We start from the raw sequence: 16,898 nt of genomic DNA on the forward strand, positions 1-16,898 counted from the left end.
GTCCTGCTACCTGTGGTTCGAGGAGCCTAATTAGAACGCTCTTGCCCCTATCATGGAGTGTTCTCCGCTCCTCTGAAATCAAACTTTATCATTCCAGTTTCTAACATTGCTCTGTTACCCTTCTCACTTGTGTTTATCACCTATTGATCCCCAGAATATTCCTGAGTGAGTGTTTGAATGAGAGGGATCCAGCTTGTAGCCTCCTCACTTTTAACCCTTGCGCTACCTCAAGAAATCCTCTTCCCGACCTGCATTAAGGGCTACTATCCTATGAGAGGCTGCTGAAGATTTCCAAGACATCCCGAGATCATATTTTGGTGAGTCTCATTGCATTGTGAAGTCAAGATTCTAGTAGACTGCCTTTTCTAATTACAGTGCTCATCATCTCTGATCATCCTCACTGCAGAAATTCCAGTTACACCAACTTGGGAAGAGTGGTGGCCACTCTATGTTTTATTCCCCACACTTTTAAGAAACAATTATCTGTGACTACATGCTACTAGTCCTCCAGGTGTTGGAAGTGTGAGGAGCCTTCTTCTTCACTTCTGTAGAATTAAGCTTGGACCCGACAGTATGTGCTGGAACAAAGTGCTCTTTTCCCATTGTCGGTAGAAGGAATTTATCCTCAATATTTTAGTTTAACAAGATAACTGGAATGTCTTTGAACAGCCTGAGAGGGGAGAAGGGAGGATATCCTCTGTGCCTGGCCACTCCATGATCACAGGAAGCGAAGAAGATTTATTAAAGAAGTCATGGAAAATCACAGAAACCATGGAATGTGAAATAAAATGTCACATGATACCTTTAGGAGGGGGCTGAATTTATCCTTTTTGTACTGTGCGCAGGGACAGAAAAATGAGAAGGAGCATCTTAAGAACGAGCCCCATAGCTTTAAACTATTTTGACCCATTTGACGTGAGTACTTCTTGGAAAGTCTACTCGTGCTGACACTTTTGTGAACTAAGATAGGGGAATCCACCAGAAGCATCATTCATGAGAGTAGTGTAAGAAAAGATATTCCATGCTTTCTTTCCTAATGAAAAGGGATTTGGACTCCGCATCCATCTAGGGTTGAGTATTGATCTTGGAGTTTATTGTTTTGTGTCTCTTTTGCCAAATCAATTATATGGGTACATTTGGGTCTGTATTAATTTTCCTGTAACCATATTCGCTGATTTCGATGTGTGTATATATCCAATTATTTTTGGCGTCATAATAAAAATCCATAATTGGAATTCAGAGTCTGTGTTCTTTACAGCTTGACTACATTGTAAGTATAATTTTGATGTGTTTTTTCGCCTCAACAACTTTTAGCAGGCAAATAAAAGACCATCAGAGCCGAAATTGGGTAGTAAGGCAAGACCCAAAATTTGGCTCAATCAAAAGTCATATGTGAAATACCTAGCAAACACTTTCTTCATAACTAAGGTATGAATATTGAACCATCTTACTTCCTCAGTGCAAAGACAGTCACAGCTGATTCCCTCTATCTTATGTCATGTGCTAACAGACATCCCATCTTCTCTCCTGTCCATAATGCCTCTACCGTTTGCGTATCAAGGCATGTTCAGCTTGGAATGTAAGGAAGGAGTCCGCTTGGTAACTAACCCTTGTTGGTTCCTTAAGTGCATCTTGGGATGGTGCGGCATCCTTTGTTGCCAGTCTCCTAATCTTAGGCTCCAGGGTATCTTGCTTTTCTGTATACTATGTATTGAGTATTTGTGCATCCCACTAAAGCTTAACTAAACACTGATACCGGCTGCCCAAAGCACCTGCGGTGAGAAACTGTGCCCTCATTATTTGCCAAAAAGCAACAATACTGGACATTTACTTTTCTCTTTCTGTATCTTTATATTAACTGGAGTTCATTCTCTGTGACTCAGCGACTTCTGAGCCTGTCAAAGGCCTGGTCGCCCCCACTCTCCTGTTCTGCTCCTCCTCCTACAGCTTGCTGCCTTTTTTGCCGCCTCACGATCTCAATCCTGCTCGCCCGCTCGCATCAGCTTCTTCCCGCCGCTGCCTCCCTGCGGCCCCGCCCCCCGCCTGCCCATTAGCCGCCCGCTCCTGCCAACCAGCTGATCCGCCCACCCGACTCCCTATTTATGATGCCCTCACGCACGCGCAGCGTTGACGCGTAGCGGGCGCGCCGATTGTGTGCCGAAGGCGTGCCAAAGGCATGCCCGTCTGCGCCCATCCGCGCCCAGCGCCAGAACCCCCGGCCGATGCAAGAACACCCGACAGACCTACGACGTCGCCACCCTCAACGCACTCAATGCCGGACGGAACCCTGCCTGCCACCGAGCCACCCCAAGACGCACCCACGGACCCTTCATCTGCCAAGCCTGCCAATTCACCTGCCTCCGGACCTGCACCACCCCCGCCAAATCGAGCACCAGCAGCAACAACCTGAAGTGCATCCTTCTGAACACCCGCTCTGTCCACAGGCACGCCGTGGAACTCTGGGACCTGCTCGACGCAACAGCACCAGACGTCGCCTTCCTCACCGAAACCTGGATGAACGTCTCCTCAGCGCCCGACATCGCCATAGCCATCCCGGAGGGATACAAGATCACCCGGAAGGACCGCATCAACCAGACTTGAGGAGGCATCGCCATCGTACACAAAAACACCATCCGCATCTCGACTAACTCCGACGAAACCTTCACCGCCGCCGAACACCTGCACTTTCAGATACACACTGACCCCAAGACCACCCTCCGAGGCACCCTCATCTACAGACCCCCGGGACCACGCAACTGGTCAACACCCCCACCCACTACACCGGCCACACACTTGATCCAGTCTTCTCATCCAGCAAGCACATCTCTTTCAGCCACGCCACCGGACTCCACTGGACCGACCACAGCTGCGTCCACTTCAGCTTCAGAAAAACAGCGACCCACCACCACTCACAACAGGTCCCCCGCCGAAGCTGGAGCAAGATCACCGCCGAACAGCCCACCGCCTCACTCAGCCAGAACACTCCCACCAACACAAAGGACCCCAACGAAGCAGCCAGCAACCTCACCAAGTGGCTGACCACCTGCGCCAATGACATCGCACCACTAAAGAACCCTCCCAGCAGACCTTGCAGCAAGAAAACCCCCTGGTTCACCGACGAACTCAAGGAATCCAAGAAGAACTGCCGCACCCTCGAGAAAGCCTGGCGGCTCGACCAGACCACATACAACAGGACCGCCCTCAAGCACGCCACCCACAAACACCATCAGCTGATCCGCGCCACCAATAAGTCGGCACTCAAAGAACGATTGGACAACAACGCCCACGACAGCAAGGAACTTTTCAGCATCGTCAAAGAGTTCTCCAACCCCAGCGCCGGAACCAACGACATCACTCCCTCGCAAGACCTCTGCATCTCACTCGCCGCGTTCTTCCACCGCAAAATCGCCGACATACACAACAGCTTCGACGCTCAGACCACGCACCCTATAACCGAACCAATGCCCGCCACCACCACCCTCTGCAACTGTACCTCGATCAGCACCAAAGACACCACCCGCACGAGGAACTCCATCCACTCCGGATCAGCAACCGACCCCTGCCCACACCACGTCTTCAACAAAGCCGACGCCATCATCGCATCCCATCTCCGGGACATCATCAACTCCTCCTTCCACACCGCCACCTTCCCGGAGAGCTGGAAGCACGCCGAGCTGACCGCCTCCTGAAGAAACCAACGGCGGATCCCACCGACCTCAAGAACTACCGTCCCATCTCGCTCCTTCCCTTTCCGGCCAAAGTCATCGAGAAGACCGTCAACAGACAGCTTGCCGCCTTCCTCGAGACGAATGGATCCCTCGACCCCTCGCAGTCCGGGTTTCCAGCCAACCACAGCACCGAGACCGCCCTATCGCAGCCACCGACGACATCAGAACCCTGATCGACAACGGGGAAACAGCGGCCCTCATCCTCTTGGACCTCTCTGCGGCGTTTGACACCGTCTGCCACCGCACCCTAGTGAAGCACCTCAGCAACATCGGAATCCGAGAGAAAGCGCTGGAGTGGATCATCTCGTTCCTTGCCGGAAGAAACCAGAGAGTCTGCCTCCCCCCATTCAGATCCGAGGCCACTGAAGTCATCTGCGGCGTACCCCAAGGATCTTCTCTCAGTCCAACCCTCTTCAACATCTACATGAGCCCCCTCACAGCCATCGCACGCCAGCACAACCTCAACATCATCTCCTATGCCGACGACACCCAGCTGATCCTCTCCCTCACCAACGACCCCACCACCGCCAGAGCCAACCTACACGAAGGGATGAAAGACGTCGCCGACTGGATGAGGAACAGCCGCCTTAAACTGAACTCAGACAAGACGGAAGTCCTCATCCTGGGATCATCACCCTTTGCCTGGGACGACTCCTGGTGGCCCCCGGCCTTGGGCACCGCTACCAAGCCAATGGACCACGCACGCAACTTGGGCTTCATCTTGGACTCCTCCCTGTCGATGACCAGACAAGTCAACGCCATCTCATCTTCATGCTTCAACACCCTGCGCATGCTCCGCAAGATCTTCAGATGGATCCCCACTGAAACCAGGAAGACCGTCACCCAGGCACTTGTCACTAGCCGACTGGACTACGGGAACACGCTCTACGCCGGAACCACAGCCAAACTTCAAAAAAGACTCCAGCGCATCCAGAACGCCTCCGCACGACTCATCCTGGACATCCCCCGACACAGCCACATCACCGGACACCTGAGAGACCTGCACTGGTTCCCCTTCAGAAAGAGAATCACGTTCAGACTCCTCACCCACGCACACAAGGCTCTCCACAACCTGGCCCCCAAGTACCTCAACGACTGCATGACTTTCTACACGCCCACCCGCCAGCTACGATCGACCAGCCACGCCCTCGCCACTGTACCACGCATCCGCAGAGCCATCGCCGGAGGAAGATCCTTCTCCTACCTGGCATCCAAGACCTGGAACACCCTCCCCACCCACCTCCGGCGAACCCAGGACCATCTCTCCTTCAGAAAGCAGCTCAAGACCTGGCTGTTCGAGCAGTAACATACCCCCTCCCCCAGCGCCTTGAGACCCTCCCAGGTGAGTATTGCGCTTTATAAATGCCGTGATTGATTGATTGATTGTGCCTTGGAGGGTGCCACTATAATCCCCGTTGATATCATCAGCAACATTGGTTTAGCTCCGAAACATTCCCATCTGGAATTTTGCATGTAAGTGCATGTGGTAACTTTCCCTGTGACTTTAAAAAATAGTCAATACAAGAGCTAGTCCCATGGGCACTTAAGAAGAAAGTGTATTGCCTGTCCTTGGGCTGGAATAAACTCCAGACTTTCACCAACGCATGATCTTCCATTACATCCTCCGGAATGCCTCTGTCTCTGCCATTGGCAAGATCGGATCTGCCTGATCTATCACTTGTACAGTATATAGTAAGATTTCAGCCTCCAACTATAGTTTCTTTTGAAATATGTACCGTTGTAAAGTCTTGAGTCCTTATGCAAGCAAATGCAAACCTCCCTACTTGAGCCTTCAATTTACAAGTAATGTGGTTAGAGAGGTTGTTTTATGGACCAGAATGCCCCCTCCATTTCTAAATGACAACTGATCTGAGATGGCCTGGTCAGGTCCTCATTTACTGCATGCTTGGACCACCTTCCCCACCAAGTCCCTGCTAACCTTTTCAAGCAGGATTCAGGTCAGATGGATCTCTTCTAAAAATGAGATATCAAGGTCTGTTGATCCCATGTAGGAGGATCCCTTTTTTTATTTGATATAATAGTTTAGACCATTAACGTTGTAGGACATAGTCACCAATTCTTTGGTATGTACACCTGGAGGAATTCTTGATCTATGACAGACTAACAGTCGCTACTATATATGTAATTGATTCGAAAGTGTTGTGAAGCTTGGCTATACTAGGGCCTAACGGAGGATGAGAATCCACAGCCTCCACGATCTGGTCAGGTCAGATAAAGAGGTAAAAATTACATGACAGCCCTACTACTACCACTCCTCTACTTTCTTCTTCTACTTCTAAAAATGAGCGGGAAAATACTACAACCCCTAGTCACCCCAATAGGGATGCCCATATGCATCCTGATCAGTACTGGTAGATAAATGGTTCCAACTATGTAGAAAAGCATCAATAACCATGTCTGAACCAAACAGTATTCAGTATTTCATCTATAAACCACATTTCCAAGCACTTTAGAAATATATCCCAATATAGCCAGCAAAGCAATGAGTTTTCCCACCATAAAGTGTTTCAGAACATGGCTTTTGAAGGTGGGGTCCTAAATGTTATGAAAATAGGCGCACACTCCCATTCCCCCTATTCCACAATGACCTCCATTCTTACAAACAAGGTAGTCAAATATTTCACAATTTCAAAGGCGATGTTGACTTATTTCTCTCTTCAGCTCTCCTGGTAGCATAGTGTTGTTCTATTTTCAAACATTTTAAGATCACTTAGGGCCAGATGTAGGTAGACATTTACCGACCGGTAACGGCCGATTCGGCCGTTACCGACCGGTAAATGGCTATTCCAGATGTAGGTGGCCTTATTTACCGATTCGGTAAATTTACCGATTCGGCTCTTTGGAGTCCCACAGGCCTTACCGAATCGGTATTTTACCACCCAATCCAATTGGGTCATAAAATACCGATTCCAGGTGTGCATGCACATGTGTGCATGCACACCTATGGCATGTGACAGACGGACATGGCATGTCTGTGTGCCACATGTCACACATTCCTTAAATCGGGGTGCTAGAGGGTGTCAAAGTGACACCCCCTGCACCCTTGCAAAATTCGGTATTTACCGAATCGGTTAATACCGATTCCTACAGAATCGGTAATTCAATTACCGATTTTCCCTACATCTCCCCCCTTCTATTTTACTGATTCATAAATACCGATTCGGTAAAATTCGGTATTTATGAATCGGTAAAATATACTTACCTACATCTGGCCCTTAATTCAGTCTTTTCTACTCATCTACATGTGAGCCATCCATGGCATCCAATGACTCTCCTCCAGCATGTCTACTCATGCTGAAGTCCTGATGGTGGCCGCTTTGCGCTGTTTCCATACTTGTCTATCCAAAAAGTCATCCATTTCCCCCAGGCCCTGTAATTCATTTTTCTTTTCTTCTAATGTAATGAGCATAGAAGCTGTTTCTAGGAGGCCACACCGAGAGGCATATTTACAAGGGCACTGAGCCACCAGAACATCACTTTTTAGGAAGTTCCTGGGGCTCAATGTTGTGCTCCATATTTACATAGCAGTGTTACAATATTGTACCCTTTTATGAAGGTATCTACGTGAAAGGTGCATGCAATGGGTGTTGCTGTGGATGTTCTACTGCAACACCCATTGATTTTTGATGCTGCCCAAGATTTACAAGGATCTCTAAATCTGAGCCACTGAAAAGCAGGCATTAGATTGGCGCAACAAGGAGAGCTACTCCAATTTCTCCTTGTTTTTGCTCTTTCTATGTGTGCTGCACAAATTACCTTTAATGATTGTTGATGTGCAGGAAGGGACACCTGAAGATAAACAATCATCCCTGCAACACAGATACCCTTGCTTCATAGTGCATGGGTGCCTGCATTGCAGGGTGATTCCATGCAATGCAAGCACCCATGGCGCAGGAGTCCCTGTGTTGGTGCTAGGCAGCTTTTTTAGCACCAGTGCAAGGGAAAACATAGGGTTGCACCTTATTCTTGTGAATACAGTGCATCCCTGCATTTTTCTAAATGATGCAGTGCAGCGCTGCTAAATTGCTTGCAGGAACACACTGCACCATTTCTTTGTGAATTTGCCCCTAAATGTCTTTAGGACCTTAGTCTGGAGCGGTGAGGACCAGGAATGTTTTCCTTTTCACAAAGGTTTCATGTGAAAAGTCTGCTGTGATGAAAGTTTCCTGTACTTGAAAAAGGATTGGGAATGCACCAGGGTTTTTCTTTCCTTTCCTATGGACCTGCCTAGCTTGTTGGTTTCTGAGGAAACAGACTATGATGGCGCTTGGAGTGTACTATTTCCTGGACTCCCAGGCCCTTGTCTTGTGTGCCCTTTGGAATTCCAGTGGTAGGAGAAGTCACAGGGAGGCGGTCGAAAGGGCAACCATATTGGATTGTTCAGGTCCTTCGGCTACGTCCATTATGATGAGTATATTGTTGCATTTGACTCTGTAGCACAGCTTGACCATTTTCTGTTGCAAACTCAATACTTCTTGTCTCAAATCCAGGCCCAGGTTCATTGACTCCAAATGAGATTCCGCTGCCAACAGCTAATATTCATTCTTAAACAGACCAGAGTGAAATTGTGCCAGGTGGATCTCATTGACTTAATTTCGGTGGCTGTTTTCAAAATAAATGTTACTGGACCACTGGAAATTTTTATGGATGCAAGTTACTTCCACCTATTTTGAGAATGCACTTGTGCAACAAATCAGCCTTTAAGCCTCCTTTAGGCACAAACTGCAAAAATAATAGCTGCATCTTAGATTTGGGTTGAGGTTTGGAAAGCATGAGGTAATTCGACCTTCTGGAACTCTCCTTCCCCAAGGGTTTCTCTGTATGGTTGGTCAGTCGAGACTGTAGGGTAGTGAGGGTCCAGGTAATAATTATCTTCGGAGTATTCAGAGCTGTGTCCCTTTGGCAAGGATGACTTTTTCTGGGGTGTTCCCCAGAGATCACTGGTATGCACTTCAATCTTTTCCTTCCTGTGCTGTCGATTAGACTTAAATCAAATACAGGTGTCAGAGCCTCCTTCATGTGCTACTCATGTGCATCTAGATGAGATACACAAAAAGTCCCATGAATTAGGCCTCCTCTGTTTATGCATTGCATACACTTTGTTATTCAGTGTTTACTGGGTAACTGTAAAAGGAGCACATTCGAGAGGGAGTTTCCTGTAAAACGACCCTATAACCCTGTTCTTGCCCAATCCCTTTGAGATAGGAAGTAGGTCGCCCATATTTTGTATGATATCCCTTCTTTGGCAAGTCATTTTATGCTATGCAGTAATACAGTCTAATCCACATTGAAAGTGGCTGATGGAGCTCAGGAAACACTATCACTGACCCTGTGATAACAACGAGCAGTCCTCAGTGCAAGCTGCATTCACTTCTAGTATCCACTCTCTTTTAGATTTACAACACGGAATCAAAAGAAGGTGCCTGTTACTGCGCTGATACGGCACCTTCAATGGCGCCACCCATTCTTACTCTCTACATTGCTTGTAGGTGAGGTCCTTTAATGCCAGTTCTTCCAATCACACTGTGAAAAGACAAAATAGGTATTCCAATGCCTCCAGCAGTTGCACCTGCAGTCCTGGGTTTGCTGTGGGCAATGGAGCTGTACAGACCAAGACAAGGCTGCCACCTCCCCAGGGTTCGGTTACGGGCACTTTTATGAATGCTGTGTCAGTTGCTGTCACGCTGGCAAATAGCTCCAGAATTGCACCAAGTCTTACGGACTCACTCACAGCAAATTGAGAGAAAAGATCTCCAGCAAAGAACCCCTGGTAAGGGGCTCATTAGACATTGCAGCGCTTGACTAACCAAGCCCTAGTCCCATGACGAAGCATATCACCCTTTTGGGTGGGTGAGGGCCCTTGTCTGAGAAGTAAAACACTCTCTCTGATCTTATACCCACCAAGGTGCTCAAGTGCTCAAGTGGTATTCCCTGGGGTTGGTTAGGAACAACAAACTGTGTTTTATTGTAGTTATATCTTGAGAAATCTGCAATTTCTCTTTCAGTGGTCAGTGCCAGATTAAACCCTGTGGAGGCCCCAGGCAGTCGTTGTGTTGGACCCCCTCACAAATTATCTCCTAATACCCATTGAACTTGATTTCTTTACAAACTGATAGCTCCCAGAAGATGAGCTTTTAAGAGACAAATTGTTATGTGAATCTGATGTTTCTGGTATATGTGCTTTAAGTTGGCAATGGGCGCATTACATTAATATAGTATTTTCTCCATAGAGGCTTTAATGGGAATGTTTTTAGCTTTCTTTTTTGTTGATTCATTTTATTCTACCTTTTGGAAACAATATTTAAGAAAGTTTGATTCTAATTTTCTTTCAAGATCAAATCAATATTATTTTGATCTGTTGTTGCTGGGTCCCTAAAAGGAGTGGAGCCCATAGACCGGTACCTCCTTTGCCTATTTGGTGACCCAGAATTGTTAGGAGTGTGCTCATGATTAGATATGAGGAATTTCTATGGACTATCCTCGAATTCATAGGAGCCCCTACCACCAAATGTTGTCGTCGGTTATGGCCCTGCAAGTATGATGCGACCAAACCGTGTTCGGTCGCACTCGTATACCTCACAATGGGAGCATGCATTTAGAGAGGAATGCATGCCTGCAGTGTAAAAATGAGGGGTGCAGTTTATCCCTGCACCCTGTGGCCGGCACCCCAAGGTGCCTGCCACCGGGTGCAGGGATCAACATTCTGCAGCCTTGCACCCATGGGGTCCTTCGGAGGGCCCCCAGAGACAGTTTCCGACTACCTTTTTGTGCCGGAAACACCAGCACGAAAAAACTGTGAAAAACTGCCATCGTACTCCCTCGGTCGTAAAGAGGCAACCTGTGGAGTACTGAAGGATTTCCGGATGGCGGACGGGCTCTCTGAGCCCGTCATAAGCCATCCGGAAATCCGAGTCGGATTCCTTTCCGACCAAGCCCATCGGAATGGCTCAGTCATGAAGAAATCCGGCCGGCACATTCCGATGCGGTTGAAAGGGCTTCCGACACCCAGATCGGAATCGGGCCCTTTGTGTAAGAGTGTTTTGGGGCTGTTATTTAAATGGTCATTTGTCAATTGAATTTGACTGAAGATATGTTAATCTCCCAGATGACTTTTGTATTACATTTTTGATTGATTTATATATTGTTTGTTCGTTTTTGAGAGGTTAAGTGATGATAGAGTGTTGTTGATGGTTTGTCTTCTCAGAACCTGCCAGTGGGCTTCAGGTTCTCCCCCACAACCATTGTCTTCATATCTGGTCAATTTCTGCTATTGGCTTGAAACCTTGTAAATCACATATTGGTTTAGCTTAGAGGATTGTTTCTATCTCTCATCTGGTGAAATTGGCTGTTTGGCGTACCTTTCCCTTCCAATTCAGCGCTTTCACTGGAATGCACAATGGACTATTGTACAACTTTGTCCTTTTTTGTCAGCTTCTCAAATTCTTTGCTCGCCCCTCTCCTGCCTACTCCTGCTGTCTCACTGCTGTAGTTAGATCTTTCTCTTCTGCCTCTTCTAATTGCCTTGAACGTACAGCTCTTCAAAGCTCTTGGTTACAGCTTGTGATTGCTCCTGGTGGTTGTCTCCCATCCCTCCCTGATTCTCAGTGAACCATATTAGCCCTGTGCTTTGTGTTCAGAGTACGCAGTGAAGTTGGGGACAAGAGTACAGCACCCACACACAGAAGATGACTTGAACTTTGAATAATGACAAAAATTGCACCTAAACGGTGTTTGCATTCACATTGCTTCAGTCGGTTAACCTGCATAGCTACTCTTCTGGCACGTCTCGTTCACTGCATACAGCTGGGTGGACGTACCTTCGAACTGTCTAGACTCTAGAGTGGTGGCTGGTGTGAAGCTGTGAAGCAGATCCGATTCTTTCACATGGGGGGCCTGATTCACAGAACTAACTTTAGACAAAATCCTAAACTTACTACCATTTACTCATTTTGGTATTCACAGAAGATACTTACTCATTTTGGTATTCACAGAAGGCACTTACTCATTGATGAGTAAGTGCCTTCTGTGAATACCAAAATTAATAAGTGCACATGATCACTACAGCGAAGGCAGCAAATCTGACCTTCACATTGAAGGAAACAATTTTGGTTTTAGAAGCAGGTAAACCGGGCATAGCACCAGGCCCGGATAAAATCCCTGGTGATCTTTTAAAACATGATGTTAGTATCTGGGGTCCTTACATAAACCAACTCTGTAATGCGATTGCTAAATTCGACTGTATACCCAAATCCTGGAAGGGGGCTGAAATAGTCACAATTTTTTAAAAGGGAAACAGACTGAACCCGGCAAAATATCGCCCTATGAGTTTGATAGATATTCCACAGAAAGTATTCGCAAGACACATATTGGCTCGCTTATCATTATGGATGGAAGAGGTTGATACTCTGACAAAATTCCAAGCAGGATTTAGAAAAAGACCAGTACTATTGACCAAGTCTATAGATTCTTATACCTCTGCTGGAAATACATCACGCTTAGGCGGGGCACTTTATATATAGCATTTGATTTGGTCCCCTGGAGTAAATTATGGTGTCACTTGAAGGACATTCGGGTCCCTATCGAATTATTTGTACAGATAATTAGATTGCATGAAGGGAATTATGCCAAAGTCAGATGGGGACCGAAGGGTGAACTTACTAGAGAAATACCTGTGAAAAGAGGCGCAAGGCAAGGTTGCGTATTGGCACCTACCTTATTTACACTATATGTAAATGACATCCCCAGTTTTTTGGGAGGATGCATGAATGACTCACCCAAGTTGGGTGGGGAGGTGACACCTGCTCCACTTTTCGCAGACGATACGATCTTGATTTCTCTGACACCCGGCGGTCTCCAAAACCTGCTAAATTCCTTCCAGTGCTACTGTTTTAAAAAAGGGCTTGAGAATAATCCATCTAAAACAAAATACATGGCTATTAATCCAAAAAAGGCTTTTAAAATGAATATGGAGCTGAATGGTCAAAGACTAGAATATGTGAGCAGTTTTAATTATTTAGACATCACACTGGATTCTAAACTAACTTGGAAACCACAGTTGGAGAAAAATAGATTAATTCTGCTACAAAATTGTATTCCAATCACAAAGAAACATGGAGGGAGTATTTATAAGTCAGTCTCCCCTGCTATTGGGGTTTTTAAATACAAGGCTCAGCCATCTTCCTTGTATGGGGGGAACTCTGGGGTCCCTTCTGCAAACGTAGCTTCGAAATAGGAGAAAATAAATGTATACGTAAGCTACTGTCTCTGCCGAATAGAACCCCAATGCTTCCGGTATTCCTGGACATTGACTTAAAGCGCACGGATAGTCTCACAGCACTACGCCCCCTTTCATATTGGGTACGAATCTGGTCAACGGAAGAACTGGTACATTACATAAGGGGTCTACAAGAGGTTATGCCCCTCGGGCTCTAAAAGGGCATACCGTGGTTCAGACATATCTCGAGCTGGTTTGGAAAAATAGGCTTGTCTCATTATTGGGACAACCCGTCAGAGTTAACTAGGGCTTGTGGCAAGGTTGTAAAAACTTCATTCTGGAATTAAATAAGTACTGATACCGTACATGTGACCAGCCTAGGATCTTTAACCACAGCCTTTCTTACGTTTAAAGATATTTCACAGTTTGAACAATTGCTAGATGAAATAAGTCCACAAATTGCCAAATCCCTGTACCTAAAATTCAGATATGGGGTCCTGCTTAGGAACGAGAATGAATCCAAATGGGGTAACAATGTAAAGGTCAAAGATTTTGACAAGTGCACTTTTTGTAAAGACCTGTATAATGTTAAGGAAAATGATATGCATATTTTATTTTTCTGCCCTGCTTATGAAGTGCAAGGAAAATATGGATTAAACCACTATGTAACAACTTAAAATTGCAAAATTGTCGGCAAGCCGAGCGTATACTAAGATCTGATACCAGGCAAATGGTGTTTTTTTGTATATCCAAATTTCTTTGCAATGTGTTGTACATTAGAGTTAAAAATGGACTGAGACTCTAGAAGCAATAACAAAAATTTTAATAAAAGAATGGAACTGTTAGTCTTTTTCATAGTTTAATGAAGTGTGGTGTAACCTCCAACCAATCGCTGATGTTATTAGAAACCAGCGACATGGCTTATTATTAAGAATGAGCAGTGGTTTGTGATGGAATATCCTATACCAGTGAGATCCAGTTTCCCACTTTTAAAAAAAGAGGATGATCTTTTTTAAATGGTATTTGTTGTTTTATGTAAATAATTAATTGATTATTTTTAAAATTGTAAATAGATGACTGATATTTATGTATGTTATACATTTTTATGCACTTTTATGGTCTAAATAGACCGAAATACATTTTTTTAAAAAAGTGCACTTACTCATTTTGGTATTCACAGAAGGCACTTACTCATCAATGAATAAGTGCCTTCTGTGAATACCAACATGAGTAGGTGTCTTCTGCGAATACCAAAATGAGTAAGTGCCTTCTGTGAATATAAAATGGTAGTAAGTTTAGGATTTTGTCTTAATTTAGTTCTGTGAATCAGGACCGAAGAGTGGACAATCTCTGCTGGAGCTTCTCCACACATACTGGTGAATGTAGCATGGTGAGCGCCTGCAGAGTTGGCTGTGCTGCACCAGCTTTTAACTGTGTGACACATCTGTCAGGGTTAGTCTCATGCAAGACAGTTCTTACTATGTCTTGCTATTAATATAGATTAGAAAATTAATTATTATTAAATTCCTATTGTACCTAATTAATTAAGAAGGGGTTTTACTAACTTTCCCAGCATTGCCTCGTGTCTCCAAATTTACAGATAATAGGATGAATATGTGCATCTTGGGGTAGACAGACTTTCAAAGATTAAATATGAAATCCAGGTTAGGAGACTGGCTCTATGTGGGGTCTGGAAGCAAAGAGGAAAACGTAACATTGAAACTCTTTCCACCAGTTAACATGATAACAATTCTGGTAGATTACAGGAAATATTATGACCGGGCCTGGTGACCGGTACAACAGCACCATAATTATTGGAGTTTGGGGGTTGCTTTAAGGAAAAAGAGTAAATAAAATCTCATACCATACAACAAGATCTTTACACCATTTCATGGTGCTTTATGATAGCTGTCATATAGTTATTTATTCTGCCACATGGACATCTTCATAAAATATACGGTTATTTGGTTGTAACTCATCAATTATATGGTTTGCATGAGGGATCAACCATGATTCTGTTATTAAAAAGACTGTCTAAACCATTGTCAATGATGAAAATCTAAATTTCTGGTGGGTGTGTCCCTGCTGAGTGAGTGTTATTACATTCACATTTAATGGTGTTGATGTCACAGGCATTTTGGTTAGATTTGTAGTCCCATGACCTACTGCACCCCACTCAATCGGGTTTTTGCACCAATCTTAGCACCGAAACAGCTCTCCTGGAAGTCTCGGAGGTGATTAAGGAGGAGCTGGATTCGGGAGGCAGGGCGATGCTGGTGATGTTAGAACTGTCGGCGGCCTTCGACACCGTCCCCCATGAGGGTCTTCTTGCAAGACTCTCAGAGATTGGTCTCAGGGGGACGGTGCTCCAGTGGTTTCGTTCTTTCCTGGCAGGCCGTCGACAAACGGTCTGGGCTTCTGCCTGCTCCGCTGAGATGTCGCCATTGGGTGTCGGAGTTCCCCAGGGCTCAGTATTGAGCCCAACTCTATTTAACATCTTCATGACCCCTCTGGCGGAGTCTTTCGGGGCCCACATCGTTTCCTACGCCGATGACACCCAGCTCCTCTTCACCTGTGAGAGGGGTGCGGATTTCGATGGAGGTAGGATCCAGGGTTGCCTTGAGGCTGTATTTCAGTGGTTCCAACATAACAGCCTTAAGTGCAACTCGGACAAATCCGAGGTCCTCTTTTTCGGGTGCAGTTCGGATCCGGACTGGAAAGTGTGGTGGCCTGAGAACATGTTTCCACCAGCAAGTTCGTCCCAGGTGGCAAAAAACCTTGGGATTAAGATCGACAACGGCCTCTCACTGCGCTCACAGATAATCGGCCTCACGGGCACCTGCTTTGGCTTGCTCCGGATGCTGCGTAAGTTCCTCCCTTTGTTATCGGAGGAACACAGGAAGATCACAGTGCAGGCGATAATTGGCTCGAGAATTGACTACTCCAACGTTCTGTATCTCGGCCTGCCAGAATATCTGCTTTACAGGTTACAGGTGGTCCAGAATTCGGCAGCACGGGCCATCTTTGGACTATCTCGCCGTGCTAGAGCCTCGGGCCTCTTGGAGGCACTGCACTGGCTTCCTGTCCGGAAGCGGATAATGTTTAAGACCTTGACTCTGGCACATAAAGCCCTGCACGCCTCCGGAGCGAAATACCTCCAAAAAAGGCTGACCTTTTACCATCCAGCCAGGTCGCTGAGGTCTGAAGCCTTGTTTCTTGCCGTAGTGCCCCGTGTTAAGAGGGCACGCATTGGAGGCCGCTCCTTTAAACTGTTGGCGCCCCAGTTGTGGAATAAGCTACCAGTGACCCTGCGCAGCACTTCTAACTTGTTGGCTTTTAGGAAGGGGCTCAAAACCTGGCTTTTTACTTCTTAGTTTCCCGGGCTCTGTTGGTTCCTTTTCTGTCTTTTTCTGTTTTTTTCTTGTTATGTTATAAGATTGGTGTGCAAATCAAAGTGTCGGGACACTCTCTGAGTAGCCGTACGCTATACAAAATATAGTAAAAAAAAAAAAAAAAAAACTGCCTACCTGTTATTAAGCACTTGAGAAGGCCCTCATCTATCACCTGCCTTATCAGGCTGACACCACTTGTGTTCGATTCAATCATGGTTAATCAACTAGTTAATATTTGAGGAGGGTTTAAATGGCAAGTTTGTATCACCTACAAGGAAGACCAAAATGGGTACCAAATTAGAAAGCATACACAACTGAGATCACACTTAAATCAGTAGCATGAAATGATCACCATTTTATCTGAACATGCCATTAAGCATTAAAGCGCCCATTGGCTCCATGACTTTGGTGAAGCACCAAAGTAATAAGGCTTATCAGAAAGATAAATGAAGGTATGTATTTATCTGGTTCCATGTTAAAATATTGATGTTAAAATATGGGTGAATAAAATATGATGTAAAAAATATTGATAACTAAAATATC

Source organism: Lissotriton vulgaris, chromosome 11 (assembly GCF_964263255.1).
Source record: "Lissotriton vulgaris chromosome 11, aLisVul1.2, whole genome shotgun sequence".
Taxonomy (NCBI): Eukaryota; Metazoa; Chordata; class Amphibia; order Caudata; family Salamandridae; genus Lissotriton; species Lissotriton vulgaris.